We start from the raw sequence: 17,130 nt of genomic DNA, 5'->3' as shown, positions 1-17,130 counted from the left end.
ATAAATGCAATTTTTATGTAAGTAAAACTGCATAAACTGCAGCTCAATTGAATTAAATATAGTAATATATGAACCTTAAAAAAAAAAAAAAAGATGCAGACATATTTATCAGAATACATACATTCTAAACAACAGTTCATTACATAGATTAAATTAAGCATTTTAAGCCTAAAATTGAACTACCTGCCTGGCTTGGAAAAAGTGGAAAAAGCAAAGTTCTTTTGTAGTATATTAAATAAAGTAAAATATAATGTATAATATATAATATACATTTAAATTGCTATAAAAACACCAAATAAATAATATACAAATCTCAAACCTGTAAAAATACAAACAATATTTTACTCACTGAAAGAACACTTATTTCAAGCATTAAATAAAACCAATATCTTGGATTATAAATTAATGTTGTAATCAGATGTTTAGGTGCCTATAAATCATGCATGTAAATTTCAGGTGATCAAAAACTACATCTATAACATGGAGAAAAAACTACATATTCACTTCTCTTAATATATATATATATATATATATATATATATATATATATATATATATATATATTAAAGGTGCATTATTCCACCTTGTTCATCGTGACTTTAATAAATAGGGCTTTTTTCTCTTTACTATTGTTGTTTAAATCATAAAAATTCAATGTTTTTTGTTATTTCATGAGGATAAAATGGGCACACAGATAATGCTACTAGCTTTGCAAAGTAGATAACTGAATTACCAGTATACCACCCCTTTGTTAGCAGGAGTCTGTGCAGGGGGATTATCTGTGCAGTGGTAATTTAATTATCTACCTTGCAAGGAGTAGATTAAATATTATCATGCATCTTCAGATATAGCCATTGTTTTTTTGAGATTAAACCACAGACATAGGCATAAATGTATGTTAAGTACAAGCCAAATTCTTTGAACAGTTGAACGTCAACTGATGTATCTTAATATAGTTAACTTATCATATAATATATTCCACCTAAGTAATTTAATAATAAGTTTTATCATCCCTTCCATGTTTATAAATTAGCAGATAAAAGTCATAATAAGAGAATTTGTAATTAATATTGGAACTCTGATGCTATAAAATTCTGGATATCAGCTTTAATCTAGTGAATGGCAATTAAAAGCAGTGGCCATAAAGTACAGGAATCTGGTTTGTAGGAAATGTGAATGAGTTAATCAACCCCACTGTGAGGAAGGGTGACTATACTGTGGTGGAGAGATGTATTCCCATAGACCCATGGGTAATGATTTAGTTTCTGTTTCCTAGTCTATAACAGAGGATGGAGCCCATGATTCTGTCTCTTTGGACTTCACTCCAGGGGAGGAAGGTGCTGCAGGAAAGCCTAAGGCAAGAGGCCATAAGTTAGCTTAGTGAAGTCAGGTAAGGGACCCAATAATTATGGCAAAGTTAGTGAAAATTGAGAGTGTTAGATATACTGTATAAGCTAATAAGAACAGCTTTGTGCTGCATTGCCCATAGCAACCAATCAGCAATTAGATTTGAACAGTCACCTACAAGTTAGAAAGCAAAAGCAAAGATCTGATTGGTTGCTATGTGCAACATCACCAGTGATGATTGTCTGCAATGTTAATAAAAACTACCTTGCATGGTGCGAGGTAGTTCCCCGGGTGACACTTACAAAGTGTAGGGACTCAAGTGTGTAGGACTTAGGGAAGACTTAAATATACACTGGGTGCAGGCAATCTATACATGCTGTGTGTGTTTTTTTTTAATTATTGATATAGAGATTCATCTCAAAACATCTGAAATGATCCAAGAGAGGACAAGAACATACCTGATTGCCAGGGAAATCATCTTCAAATACATTGGGGGAGGGTTCTTCACAAACAGCCAAACTTCTCACAAGTTTACCTTTAGCTCCTGACTAAAAAACACAGGAAGAAAAATAAGTCTACATAAAAATAAGACTACACCAGTGGACAACAAATGATGCAAAACACAACACAGTTAAATAGTACTAAGAACCAAGTGAGACCAATCAGAACTAAATACAAGGTAAGCTACAGTTTGGCCCAAACTGCCAAATTTGGCTTGTCTCTCCAGGTCCCCTCCCTTCCTTCTACCTATTTCTTACCTGTCACCTGGCCACCCCCACTAGTTGGAAAGGAAGCAGGAAAAGGAAAGTAGCAAACTGAGAGGGGCAGGGGTGCAGCGAGTGAGCAGCAGGTACTCTTTGTGGACAGAGGAGTAGAGGACAATTCCGCGGTATTTGACGCAACGCGCGCTAATGAACGCAGCACGCTACTTGTCGCGCTTGCTAATTAACGCACATGCGCTACTTATCGCGTGCACGCCATATTAGCCATATACACCATTATGTTCGTAAAACGACTTTTTTTGAAAATTACCATTTCCCTGCAAACTGGAGGCTGCATCACTCTACACATACTTGAATAAATCACACTGCAAAGTCCATATTGTGTTGCCAAAAGCTCATGAACTGTACTTTTCTATAATTACCGCCTTCTCCAAGTAGGTGTTAATTTTTGCACAGACTAATATGATATTTAGTGCATCTAAGTGTTTGTAAATCATGCGTTAGTATTATTTCTGTGCGCTAATTAGCAATGCAGTAAAATAAACGCATTCGGTTGCGCGCTATTTAGCGCACGCGACTTAACGCATGGCATATGCGACTTAATGCATGCGATAATACTTTAGCGAATTGCGCATTTTTTGGGCGTCAATTTTAATGCAGAAAATCATGCGATCAGCGTTATCGCACTTTAGTAAATCAACCCTATGGGGTGAGAGAGTTTTTGTGTATAGATAAAACAAGCGAATGGGAGTGGTGGTCTTGAAACATCACAACAGGTTCCTTTTCCAACTGTTGACAATCAGTAAAAATGAACATCAGGTAGCGGTGTTGTTATTATATATATACAGGTATAGGACCCATTATCCAGAATGCTTGGGACCAAGGGTATTCCGGATAAGGGGTCTTTCCGTAATTTGGATCCCCATACCTTAAGTCTACTAAAAAATCAGTAAAACATTAATTAAACCCAATAGGATTGTTTTGCATCCAATAAAGATTATTTAAATCTTAGTTGGGATCAATTACAAGATACTGTTATATTTCTACAGAGAAATAGGAAATCAGTTTTAAAATTCTGAATTATTTGATTAAAATGGAGTCTATGTGAGACAGCCTTTCTGTAATTCGGAGCTTTCTGGATAACGGGTTTCCGGATAAGGGATCCCACACCTGTATATGTATATTTGGCATTATATATTAGGCTAATATTTTGGTAGCTAAAAAAAATACTGTAAATTGCAAAAGTGCTTAAAAGAGCTCAAAATAATAGAGATGATTATAGGAATAAAGCTTACAGGTTGCTTGGTGGCCCAATGGACTATAAATCAGTGAAAAATAATCCCACCAGCTCATTCAAAAAAGAGCATTTGATGGATTGCTTTGCATTTGATAGATGCTTTTAAGAATGATGTGTTATCAAAAAAATATATCAATATATTTTTGAGGAAAATCCTCGAGTCCTTATTTTTTTTTTTTTTTTATCACTGCCTGCCTCATGCTATCAGACTCTCCCCTTCCTTTTAGAATGTAAAGCACTCCCTAAAGACCCACCTGTTTAGGGAATACTATTCAATTTATCTTGATTGATCAAGGTATATTCTTTATGTTTCAAATATACCCTAACCCTTTAGATTAGAAGCTCTTGCAAGTAGGTCCCTTGTAAATAAATCCCCCAGACAGCCAATAATCTCGGGATTTTGTTCAATTACTGTTTCTTACAATATTATTTGGGAAAAACAATGTGTTTGTAAAATGTGATGTTCAATACTGTTATACAACATCCTGGATGAGAAAGGAATAATGGTAATTAAAAGGATTTAGAACACCAAGAAACACTAACACAAGTACAGAGAGACTTCTTGATTAAATAACTCTCGTTCATTCTTAAAAATAATTATTTTATGTTAAAAGAAATTTTTTTTTTGCAGGACAGCCATGGAAACTTCCTTTGCTCCAAGTAAACCTATTGATGGGTATGGGATGGAGTAGAGGAAGATCTTAAGACATTTCTGAAACACTAAAGATATGGGATTATGGTTTACCTGCATTAATGAAAGAGTAAATTCTGAGAAACCACAGAAAGTAAATGCTAGTGGCTATTTCAACCCCAACAGTTGTTTTTACAGAAACTAGATAAGGAATATACCAATAGGACAAATAATGAGAGTGAAAAAAAATTGTTGTAAAGCAAAGTGAATATTTTAGAGAGATTTATTATTTCAAGAAAAAAATTAGAGAAAATCATTATAAGGATGAACAGGTAGAAAAGAAATTAAGAAAGTAGAGCAAATACCAAAGGAAAAATTAATTAAAGTAAGTTGAAAAAACAAGTGAAAAGTAATCATATGGGTGAATTATTTGATTTTGATTAATATGTATTCTATGTATATGTCATACAGTGTTAATGTGGTTTGCAATATGTGGCACAAACTAAAAGAAAGCTAAAAGGAAGAGAACAAGGGAAATGGAATCATCTGAAAAACATTCAAAAACAGAAAACAGATCATGGTCTATGAAATCATTTTAAGATCTAAAATAAATAGGGCAGAGATATGGTAAAAGTTTTTTGGGAAAGGGAAACCTTTTTGATTTATAAATCAAAATTGAAAACTCTTACCCCTTCTGGCCTAATATAGATATAGATGTGGCAGCATAAGTGAAAAAATAGATAAGGAAATTAATTTTAGGAAATTAATGTTTGGAAAATAATTCGTTTTACGTTGATTTCGATAATTTATTAGATATTAAAAAATAGGTATGGGGATAATGGGCTGTAAACATAATCACTGGTGATTTACCTTAAAGGAAAAGTAACACTAACATTTTTTAAGTGAAAAAGCTATTCTACCCTGCACCAATAACTGCCCTATCCTGCAAACCCCTTAGTATTTTGAATGCTTTAAAAGAAAATACCTGTTAAAACTTGGCTTTCTGTCAATTGAACTACGGCGATACAGAGAAGGAAGGAGCAGGCATCAACTATGCGATGATCGATTGATCGAGTCTAGCTTGACTCCTTCCTATACAGAAGGAAGGCTAGGCTCGATCAATCGATCCTCGCATAGTTGATGCCTGCTCCTTCCTTCGCGTTTCGCCTTAGCCAAGTTTTAACAGGTATTTTCTTTTAAAGCATTCAAAATACTAAGGGGTTTGCAGGATAGGGCAGTTATTGGTGCAGGGTAGAATAGCCTTTTCACTTAAAAATTTTAGTGTTACTTTTCCTTTAAAACCAGTAAAATATGTTGTTAATGTGTGACTGTGGTAAAGTAACAAGTATATGTACATGATATGCAAATGTGGGCAGGTCACAAAGACCCAGGGCGGCAAAAATGCATTACATTAAGCAATGAGCTGTTTGAAAAACAGGTGGATATTTTGATAGACAAATTTGTCGAAAGGGGGGACAACAAAGAGGACTTGGTTAAAGACAAATACAAAATAGGATATAAAGATTGAAATACAAACTACACCAACCAAAAACTAAAGATATGGTTAAACTCTTCACAAGAAAAACGAGTAAATATTTAAAGTGATACTGACACCCCCCTCCCCACTACACATAGGGGCTGATTTACTAATCCACGAATCCAAATCCGAATGGGAAAAATTCAGATTGGAAAACGAACATTTTGCGACTTTTTCACATTTTTTGCGACTTTTTCGTAGCCGTTACGACTTTCGTGAATTGTCGCGACTTTTTCATAGCCATTATGACTTTCGTGAATTGTCACAACTTTTTCATAGCCATTATGACTTTCGTGAATTGTCGCGACTTTTTCATAGCTATTACAACTTTCGCGAATTGTCGCGACTTTTTCGTATTGAGCGCTCGAAAAAGTCGCAAAATACCGATCATTACGAAAATAACGCATTCGGACGCTTTTCGGACGCTCGTGGATTAGTAAATGTGCCTCATACTGTAGACAACGGAGCTGAGCTTGTCACACACCGGCAGAAAGCAGAAGGGGCGTTGCAGGTTTGTGATTGGGCATATTTATTCACTTGGGAGGCATTTCAATTAAAACCCTTAAAAGGGGAACAAACATGGCTGCTCTGTGGGTCTGTAATTGGTGCTACCATAATTATGAAGTGAAAAAACTTTAGATTTAGATTTAGTTTATAAGGAATTTAAAGCTGATACAAATTAAAACACAACAGCAGGTGTAAAAAAAATGAATTGGCTGTCAGTATCACTTTAATAGAAAAGAACATTCTTAGTTGCAGCCACTGTACAGGTATAATACCATGGGATTTCTGTGTACATCCGCACCAAGGGACCACAATTCAGCTAAAGCTTTTTGCCACATGCATTTCTGAAGGTAATGTCCCCTTTGCTCCACCCCTGTACAAAAATCACATGAACACAAAAGTACCATTAAAAATGATAAACCAAATCAAAAACAAAATAGTGAAAAAGAAACAGACAAGAGGAAAAGAAAGTTGTAAAAAAGAGTCAATACTGGCCAAACACTTTTTTGAACTGGAACATACTGTGATGGTTTGCACTGGAAATGGTTGAGGCAGATAATGACAGCAAACAACAGAAATTACTACTACAAAGAGAATGCTACTGCATATAAAAGCTAGATACTGTGTTTCTAAAAAGGCTCAATGAGCAGTGGAATTTAAGTTGTTGTTTGCAAAAACATGTTTTTAATCAAACTAGTATTTTTTTCATTTTATTCTCAGATAACCAGCTGGGGAATAGACACAAGTGTGAATAATGATAACATACCCTGCTGGTTATGTATAGTTTTTTCTGCATACTTGTTAACACATTCAGTGAGCATTAGGTTTTGTTGAACTGTAACAGTCTACTATAACTATGAAATTGGGTATGGACTTATAATGTACTTAACACACCCACTGGGGTGTTAAACACACCTACACTGATGATGGCATGAAGGAGGGGCACTGGGATCAAATTAAGGGTGTTGTGGACTCATTTATGTAACCTGATGAAGGGAGGTGCAGAACCCCGAAACATTGTTTATTGTGGTAACACTGGCTAACAAACAAGATAATTGCACAGAAAATAAGAGTTGAGTGCTATGAATTCTGTTCTACTCCATTGTTCTATTGTGACATGGCCATACATCTAAGAGGTAAGCACAACCCGTCAGTTATTGCACATTCTAAGTGCACATGGTGCTGCCTACAAAGTTTGCTCTTAAAGCCCGCTTACTGCTGATGGAATGGAAGCTCCGTTCCTCTAATCTAAAGGGGTGACCTCTGGTGCGTTGATTGTTTTTATGGGAAAAAAGAACATCCCCCATCTGCCTATAACCCCCTCTAATGTACTTGTACAGAGTAATCATGTCCCCTCGCAAGCGCCTCTTTTCCAGAGAAAACAACCTCAACCTCGACAGTCTCACCTCATAGTTTAAATCTTCCATCCCCTTAACCAGTTTAGTTGCACGTCTCTGCACTCTCTCCAGCTCATTAATATCCTTCTTAGGGACTGGAGCCCAAAACTGCACTGCATACTCAAGGTGAGGCCTTACCAGGGACCTATAAAGGGGCAAAATTATGTTCTCGTCCCTTGAGTCAATGCCCTTGTTTATACAAGACAGCACTTTATTTGCTGTAGTAGCCACAGAATGACACTGCCTGGAATTAGACAATTTGTTATCAACAAAAACCCCTAGATCCTTCTCCATTAAGGATACCCCCAACACACTACCATTCAGTAGATAGTTCACGTTTATATTATTCCTACCAAAATGCATAACTTTGCACTTATCAACATTGAACCTCATTTTCCAGTTTGCTGCCCAGTTTTCCAATTTTGTCAAATCGCTCTGCAAAGCGGCAGCATCCTGCATGGAACTTATAGTTTTGCACAATTTTGTGTCATCAGCAAAAATAGAAACAGTACTGTCTATGCCCACCTCCAGGTCATTAATAAACAAGTTAAAAAGCAAAGGACCAAGGACTGACCCCTGCGGTACTCCACTAACCACACTGGTCCAATTGGCCATGTTTTGTTCTAAGTAAAGTTTGTTCCACTACTATGCTGCTGTGAACCTCTTTCATAATACTGTGTCCAGAATACAACACTGGCGGCGAGGATTGGTATTAACGCATGAAAAAAAATCTACAAGAGTCAGTGAGTAAACAGAAACCTTGAGACCTTATTGCTCCATAATGGTGTCCCTGGACCACATAGAAGAGTTGTACATTGCCAGGCCATCCTCCTGGGATTCCTATGCAGAGAGATTGCATTTCTTTCTAGAAGCAAATAATGTGACAAACCCTATGCAGAGACGTGCAGTGCTGCTGAGTGTCATAGGCTTAAAGACTTATGAGATTGTGCGCTCTCTGGTATCCCCCACTAAACCCAGTGACTGCTCATTTGAGGAAATTATTAAGCAGTTTAAAAATCATTTTTCACCCACTATATCTGAGACTGTTAAGAGGTTCCACTTTAACAGTCACAGCCAGCAGCCAGATGAGAGTATTGCTACTTACATAGCAGAGCAGTGCAGATTGGCAGAAAGTTGTAATTTTGGCAGCAGCTTGGAATCCTTGCTAAGGGACCGTCTTGTGTGTGGGGTCAGGGATGCAGCACTGCAAAGAAGGCTGCTAGCAAAGCACAACCTAACCTTTGCTTTGGCCCAGGAGGAAGCACTTGCTTATGAGGCTGCATCTGTGCATTCCAAGGAAATACAGTCCTCACCCAGATCAGTTATTGCACCGGAGCTGCATCAAGTGTATAACAAGCCTGATGTTAAACTGCAGCCTGCATTAGCACAAGTATCAGATCAAGCAAAAGTAATGTGCCATAGTTGTGTTTCCAAAATGCTGTGTGCCACAAATGCAAGCGTCGTGGCCACATACAGAGAGTCTGCCGCCAAGCTGATAATCTACAGAGACCCAAGCAAGCCAGAGCAAATCTATCTGGGAATGCAACCCATATAGTGAAAATCCAAAATGACACCACTGAGAAGGAGGCAGATACAGGTATCTATGTGTCTGAAATAATAAATAGTGTTGAAAATCAGCCAATGCGCAAAAAGAAATACACTGATGTAATACTACAAGGATCTAAGTGTAGAATGGAGGTAGATACAGGCTGTGACTATTTCTTAATTTCAGAGAAAACCTTCCATGCATTATGGCCCACTAATTGCCCACCTATTTTACCATGTGATGTTAGACTTGTGGATTACAATAAAAAGCCTGTGGATGTAATGGGTGCATGTTTTGTTACTTCCACTATGAAAAAGACAGAGGAAAACTACACCTCATTATTACTAAAGGACAAAGAGCAAGTTTATTAGGAGTAGAGTGGTTTGAACCCCTGGGCATCCAGTTAACCGGAGATAATTATACAACAGCAGACTCTTTGCAAGCGGTCATCAAAGACTTTAGCAGTGTTTTTGAAGAAGGCCTGGGTAAATTTAAGGGCTCACCAATATCATTCCTACTGGATCCCAAAGTTGTCCCAATACGCATGAAGCCACGGCCTGTACCATTTGCTCTCCGTTCAAAAATAGATGATGAAATAGATCGCTTAGTGCAACAAGGAGCACTAATTCCAGTAACCCACCCAACTTGGGCCACCCTAATAGTGCCTGTACTGAAGCCAAATGGAGAAGTAAGGATATGTGCTGACTATAAATGCACAATCAACAAGGCATTACAAGAACATCCATATCAAATTCCTGCTGTCAATCAAATTCTCAGCACCTTGGCTAAGGGGAAGTTATTTGCCAAACTTGATTTAGCTCAAGCATACCAGCAGTTGCCGGTGGATGATGCAGCTGCTGATGCACAAACAATTATCACACACAAAGGAGCATTTAACGCTACTAGATTGCAGTTTGGCGTTTGCATTGCACCAGGCGTATTCCAGAAATTGATGGATGAAATTCTTTCCAGCCTGCCAGGGGTGGTGCCATATTTTGACAATGTCCTCATTGGAGCAGACTCTGTGGAATCATTAACTGAAAGGGTGAGAGCAGTATTAAAGCGATTTTCAGATGCTGGATTAAAACTTAAGAAATAAAAATGTGTTTTTGGGGTACCAAGTGTTGAGTTCCTTGGATACAAAGTTGGTGCACATCAAATACATCCAACAGATACAAAAGTGAAAGCCATTCATGAAGCTCCAGTTCCCAAAAATAAACAGGAGCTGCAAGCATTTCTTGGCCTATTAAATTTCTACCATTCCTTCTTGAAAGACAAAGCTACTGTGGCTGAGCCACTGACTACTGGATAAAAATGCTACCTGGAAGTGGTCAGCCCTGCATGAGCAGGCATTCAGTGATGCCAAGAGACTTTTATCATCAGACAGTGTGTTAGTACATTATGATTTGCATAAACCTCTTACCCTTACATGTGATGCTTCTCCCTAAGTGGTGGTCGTGAGGCTCCAATTGCATTCTATTCACGGACCATGAGCACAGAAAGTAATTATGCTCAGATTGATAAGGAAGCTCTAGCCATTGTGGCAGGTGTAAAAAAATTCCATGAGTACTTGTATGGCAGAGGTTTTGCTATTATTACTGACCATAAGCCGTTGGGATAATTTCTCCACGCATGCTAAGATGGTGTTTATTGCTGAATGCTTATGACTATGAGTTGCAGTACCGCCCAGGGAAAGACATAAGTAATGCAGATGCGTTGAGCCGTTTGCCTGTAAACACTCCTGATTTTCAAGTACCGGCCTTGTCTGAGGTCCTCATCCTAGAGTTCTTACCTAGTCCCCTCTACAGGCATCAGATATTGCTCACATGACAGCTACTGACCCAGTATTGTCTCCTTTTGAGAAATGCCAGCATGAACTCTCTGCATACAAAGGGTGCCTTTTGTGGGGAAATAGAGTGGTAATTCCCAAAGCTGGGCAAACCTATGCTTTTAAAGCCCTGCATGAGAGTCACCCAGGTATTGAAAATATGAAAGCCCTTGCAAGAAGTTATGTCTGGTGGCCTAAAATGGATGAATGCATTGAAAAATGGGTAAAAAGTTGTGTTCCTTGCCAATCCACCCGCCATGCCCCTGCTAAGGCCGGGGTACATTCATGGGAGGTGACTCGGAGCCCATGGTCTCGGCTACATATAGATTTTGCAGGGCCATTTCAAGGTCATTCTTCCTTGTAGTGGACTCCTTTTCCAAATGGTTGGAAGTTGTTTCAGTTGCATCTGCAACCACCCATGCAGTCATTCAAGTGTTGCGGAAGTTGTTTGGCACACATGGGCTCCCAGACACAATTGTATCAGATAATGGAGCACAATTTACATCTGCAGACTTTAGAGAATTTATGGAAAGTAGGAAAGTAATCTTATTCGTCATGTTACAACAGCACCATTCCATCCATCTTCAAATGGGCAAGCTGAGCGAATGGTCCAGACTACAAAGGATGCATTTGATGGTGAGTGGAATTATAGACTGGCAAAATTTCTGTTGCAGCAGCATATAACTCCTTCCACTAGCACTGGCTGCAGCCCTGCAGAACTTTTGATGAACCGATGTCTTAAAACCTGTTTGGACAGACTGCATCCTGACTTGGCTACAGATTTATAAAAATAAACAGGAAGATCAATTCCATAAGAATGCACAGACCTCCACAGTGAGGATGTTTGAAGCAGGTAATACAGTGTATGCCAGAAATTATGCAGTAGGACCAAAATGGATACCAGCAGTCATTGTTGAAGCCACGGGCCCTGTCCTCATACAAGGTTAAGAGTGCGGATGGCCGTGTTATTCGAAGGCATGTTGATCAGCTGCGGAGCAGACTAGGGGACAATGCTTGTCCTAACACTCAGGGTAACCATGGCCAGTCTGGATTGCAAAGTGACTTAACTCCTCTAGCTTTCCCAGAGGAAGAGATTCCTGCAGCTGATCAGACAGCAGAAAACACTGAGGCCAATCTACAAGGAGAGGTTATCAGTGTCCCACTGGAGCGGCCCCGAAGGGCCATTCAAAAGCCCCACTACCTAGAGGATTATGTTATTTAGGAGGGGAGGGGTGTTGTGTATTGACTGTTAATGTGTGATCACTAGATGGCGCTGTTACACTCGCTCACTGGTACCCCAGGCCAGTGCAGGTTTCTGCTATCTGGAGCACTAACCCAGGGTCTAAGGTAAGTGATTACAATCACTGGGGGGTGCCTAACATTTGGGCACCCCCCCAGTGATTATACCGTTTCATTCTCCTTTAACATAATGGAAAACTATACCCCAAACAATGTAGATCTCTATAAAAATATATTGCATTAACAAGCTTATATGTAAAACCCTGCTTCATGAATTATACTTTTTTAGTAGTATGTGCTATTGGATAATCCTAAATAGAAAATTGCGAATTTAAGAATTAAAGGCCACCTCCTGGGATCATAGGATTCACAGTGCACACAAACAAGCCAAAGCACACCTACATGCCAGGCCACCTCAGCCAATTAATGGACAGAGTTCAGTCTTTTGCTTCCATACTACTTCCTGTTAGTCCTGCATTATTTTTGGTCATGTGATCTCTGAGGGAAAACACAGCCAATCACTAAATGGTGGCTCAAGGGAAAGGATGTAAAAGGGCAATATTTACTGATATATACAAAGTATATTCTAGTTTGAGAGATTCTTTAATAGGTCACTTAACATGATATAAACTATCTGTTGATTAAGTATTCATTCTGGGGGTATAGTTTTTCTTTAATAGCAAGTGACAGCTGGCATTTAAAGGAAATCTATACCACCAAACAACGTAAGAGGTCTCTATAAAAGTATATTGCATAAACAAGCTCATATGTAAAACCTTGCTTCATCTAAATAAACCATTTTTATAAAAATATACTTTTTTAGTAGTATGTTCTATTGGGTACTCCTAAATAGAAAATTGCCATTAAGAATTAAGGGCCTGGGATCATAGGATTAACAGTGCACACATACATGTTAGGTCATACCAGCCAAATAATGGACAGAGTTCAGACTTTTGTTTCCTCACTACTTCCTGTTACAGTTAAAGCAGCATTATTTTTGGTCATGTGATCTCTGAGGGAACACACAGCCCATCACTAAATGGTGGATCAAGGGAAAGGATGTAAATGGGCAATATTTACTGATATATACATATTCTAGTTTGTTGAGATTCTTCAATGAGTAACATAATATAAACAATCTGTTGGTTAAGTATTCATTCTGGGGGTATAGTTTTCCTTTAATTGTTTTAATTGCTCTGTAAGATCTTTCTAGAAATATGAATTCCTACTTAAATCATGTATGGTATGGACAATTATATAAAAGTAGACTCAATATCAAGATCAGTGGTTACATCCATCCATTCAACTTTTAAACAAAAGTAAACAGCTCTGAGATAGCATACTACTGAAACTGTAAGCACAATTGTAGATTATTTAGAGAAAATAAAGTTTACAAGATGTACAGCCAGGTGCAAGAGGTGCAGAGCAAAGCAACCCCCCCCCCCCCCCATAGAAGTGATCTAGTCAGAAGTGGTCTAGTCAGTTTATACAGGCTAAACAGTTTAACGGAATTGTTTACAAAAGAAAATGATTTAAAATGAATGTTTTACCTTGGGTCTTCTATTATGCTGGTTCTGATTTATACTTTGTTTCTGTATAAGTAAAAGAGGTTAAACAATTATAAAAAAGAATGATAAAACATAAATGATCTATGTAACACTGTAACATTTTGCTTTTTTACAAAAAGACAAAAATGTATGTTATATTTTGTATGAAAAATAGGACTCCAAAATGATCATGCTCTAACAGTTTCTACATTGATGCATAAAGGTACTTTTTGAGTAATTTGCAATTTAATGTGCATTAATGATTTTATTCCCATTAGTAAAATGGTACATGCTATGGTACATTCAATGGAATCTAATGGAGTGCAATGTGACAGTACTATCAGCTTGAGTTTTGTGTTTTAGATATAGCTGGATCTCTGTATTGGTTAGACATACCTTCTCATCTTCTGTTTGATTTATGATGCCTGGGGTGGTTTGAGATTCTTTTCCTGGTTCTTCTGGTGTTTCTAGGCTCAATTTATCTTGCTCAGACATTGTACCAAATGGGTATTAATTTTAAAAAGAGAAAGGTTGGTTCCCTGCAACAACAATTTAAATACATATGTAGTCAAACTACATTTTATCTAAGGAAAAAAAACCTTTGGTCAAATTGCTTCCTTAATACACTAAATGCAGAGAAAATGGAAATAAAATCAGTACTCTTTCGCTGTTGGGCAAAATACTTAAACACACTAGACATAGGGCAAAATAAATAAACTTAATTAGAATTTGAAAAAGCATAAACTCTAAATTCAGTAATAAAGGTTTCAGGTTATTTCTAGCCATCAAATTTACATATCCATTACTGAAAGCATCAGCTTCTTCCTAAACCCCTTTTTATTTTGTCTGCACTCTGAAAATACTGCAGGATGTGCTTGGCAGGTAGTGAAAATGAAGATGTCTCTAAGCACAGCATTATTCCTTTTAGTTTCAATTATGGAAAAATGGGAACAGCTTTTTTCTTTATTTAATATTAAAAAATAAGTACTCATTTACAGTGCAGTTGCTAAAGGGTATGTTTTAGTATGTAATGAAACTGTAAAGCATATTTTTTTATTATTTCTTGATGTATAATTGTTGGTAATGAGACCATGTTTTATTAAATATTAACAATCTTTATAAAAGGTAGTGAATATTGTTTTATTTTTACTTTGTTATTTTCAGTTCATTTATATGTTACACAGAAAATAAAGAGTAAGACAAAGTTACAAATATGCATTAGTCTAGAAAATTTTACATTTTGCATTGCCAGTAAAGATTTATCTTAGGGTTATGTTAAAGAATAGCATTCACTGCTGGAATTATACATAAACAAATCATGTACCTTTCTTAGCTCTTGATGACTTTTTTGCTGTTTATAAAGCTTCTCACTGGTAAAATCCACACAAAAGATCAAAAGCTCTCTTCGTCCCATGTCCCCATCTACAGTTCAGTGTGCCATTCTACAGTCTGAGTTTCCCAAAAGCTTGACAGCTCTATCTGGAAGCAAAGAGTAAATAATACAAATAATAAAAAATATAGTTCCATAAGAGAAAAAACTGCATTTTAAAGGTAAAATTTAATGACCAGCTTCAAGCATATCACATTCACAGCTAGATTTGGATCCACCTGTCTCAGACTGCCTGCTTTTCTCTAATGAAGGCTGCAACCGGCTGTTCAAGTCATACCATCTCCTACGCAAAGAGCTAAAATTAACAAATGCATTATGCACTGAAGATTACTCACTGAAATGTATTTTCTTTAATATCAGATCAGACACTTTTACAGTATGTATATATATATATATATACACATGACTCAATCTACTTACACACAATTATGTATATCATGATTTTAGCATATTTGAATTTACCATATAAGATCTGATTTGGTACAGATATACTAAAAAATGTGAGTGTATATATAGGTCCATATGTGTGTATATATATATATATATATATATATAAAATGGAGTCTGTTGGGAGGGGTTGAACTTGATGGACACAAAATTCACAAATTCAGATTTATAATATAAACAGATACAGTATGGGGCAGATTAATTAATCCACAAACACTCCGAGCGTTCGTTCTAACGCCCGTGCGTATTTTCGTAGATTTTTACATTATTTAGCGCGACTTTTCCGTACTGTGCTGCAAAAATTACGCGACAAAATCGTATTGTCGCAACAAGTACGAAAGTTTCGGATTCATTCAAGCTTCGTTATTGTGACTTTCCTTGGGCCAGGTTGGAGCTGCAGAGTGCCATTGATTCCTATGGGAGGCTTCCAAAATCATGCACAGAAGGATCAAAGTCGGAAAGGTTTTCCTGCATTTTACGATCGTTCGGATACGAAAATTTTGTGACTTTCAGATCACCAATACGATATTATCGTGACTAATATGATTTTTTCGTAAGCATATTCGTGATATTTGCAATCTTAAGAAATTATGGTATCCAATCCGAATTTATCCCAATCGGGATACGAAATCGCATTTTCATAAATGTGCCCCTATGTATCAAGCTATTATTTTTATCAGACATTAAAGGAGAAGCCGGGCTGATGCTCTTGATAGGAGAAAACGGCACCAGCCCCAGGTCGCTGCAAGCTAGTGTCTGCACTTTGCACTGTTTGCCCATGTGCTGTAGAGTGAAAAGCCGAAATTTAACAAAAAAAAGTCGGCTTTTTCACTCTACTGCCCATGTGCCGGTCCCGGGAATCAGAAGACAGAAGAAAGAAGGATTAGGAAAACACTTGCTGCAGCTACCCTGGGCTGGTGCGGTTTTCTCCTAACAGGAGCACCAGCCTTGGGTAAAAGGTAAGCCATTCCAATCACTGGGGGTGCCTAACATTTGGCACACCCCAGGGATTTCACCTTTCTTTCTCCATTAAACAGATGCAGATAACAAATTCATTAAAAACTATCTTCTAGTGAATAAATTAAGTAAAAAAGTTGATAATTTTTAGGAAAAAACATGATTTTGAGCTCAAACCCCTAAATCCTCACCCTTTGTATATATTACCAAAGATCTACACATGGCAAAGAAAATTAAAAAAAACAGCACTGAAATGCTACAATAAGGGCCTATTTATTATTGCTCAAGTCTTCAGGCAGAAAAAGCTCGCAATTTCCATAATTTTCCTCCAAAGAGCTTTTTGTAATATGGAAAATCTTCAGCGGCTTTTAGATGCCACAGTTTTGTTTAATTCTCCCAAACTGGATCTGAAATTCAGAATTGAAGAGTCCATGATTAAAATTATGCTGAAAATATTTCAATTATATATGAATTTTTAGCAAAGAAATCAGTGGCACAACTTGGGGTGAAAAAACCCAACAGGCAAAAAAATGTAAATTAAAAAAACAATCACACATATGTGGTAAAAGCTTGCCTAACTTCCTAAACAACACCTGCACCAAAGAGTACATGCATCAGCAGAAAATAAAAAGTAGAAAAAAAAGGCAGAACTTGCTGCAAAATGTGTGTTTTATTTACACCATATTTTTAAACACTGTTGCACTTTATCAAGTGTGTATGATAAAGGGCCACAGTGCTCAA

General features: G+C 37.3%; 1 long non-coding RNA gene across 3 annotated transcripts in view; it reads right to left on the bottom strand.

Moving 5' to 3' along the window:
• Positions 1-17,130, bottom strand: part of LOC108647912 — a 75,833-nt gene that overhangs the window by 12,920 nt on the left and 45,783 nt on the right. For 2 of the 3 annotated variants that reach the window (XR_001924782.2, XR_004223297.1), the window contains 4 exons: positions 14,920-15,074; positions 13,992-14,134; positions 13,599-13,640; positions 1,806-1,895 (listed from right to left, as the gene is read on the bottom strand). This is a non-coding gene — a long non-coding RNA (uncharacterized LOC108647912). Of the gene's footprint in view, positions 1-1,805; positions 1,896-13,598; positions 13,641-13,991; positions 14,135-14,919; positions 15,075-15,203; positions 15,251-17,130 lie in introns of those variants that run through there. The other variant, XR_001924783.2, reaches the window with a different exon arrangement.

This window comes from Xenopus tropicalis, chromosome 6, assembly GCF_000004195.4.
Source record: "Xenopus tropicalis strain Nigerian chromosome 6, UCB_Xtro_10.0, whole genome shotgun sequence".
In the NCBI taxonomy this organism is placed as follows: domain Eukaryota; kingdom Metazoa; phylum Chordata; class Amphibia; order Anura; family Pipidae; genus Xenopus; species Xenopus tropicalis.
This window is presented reverse-complemented; position numbering and strand designations above follow the sequence as displayed.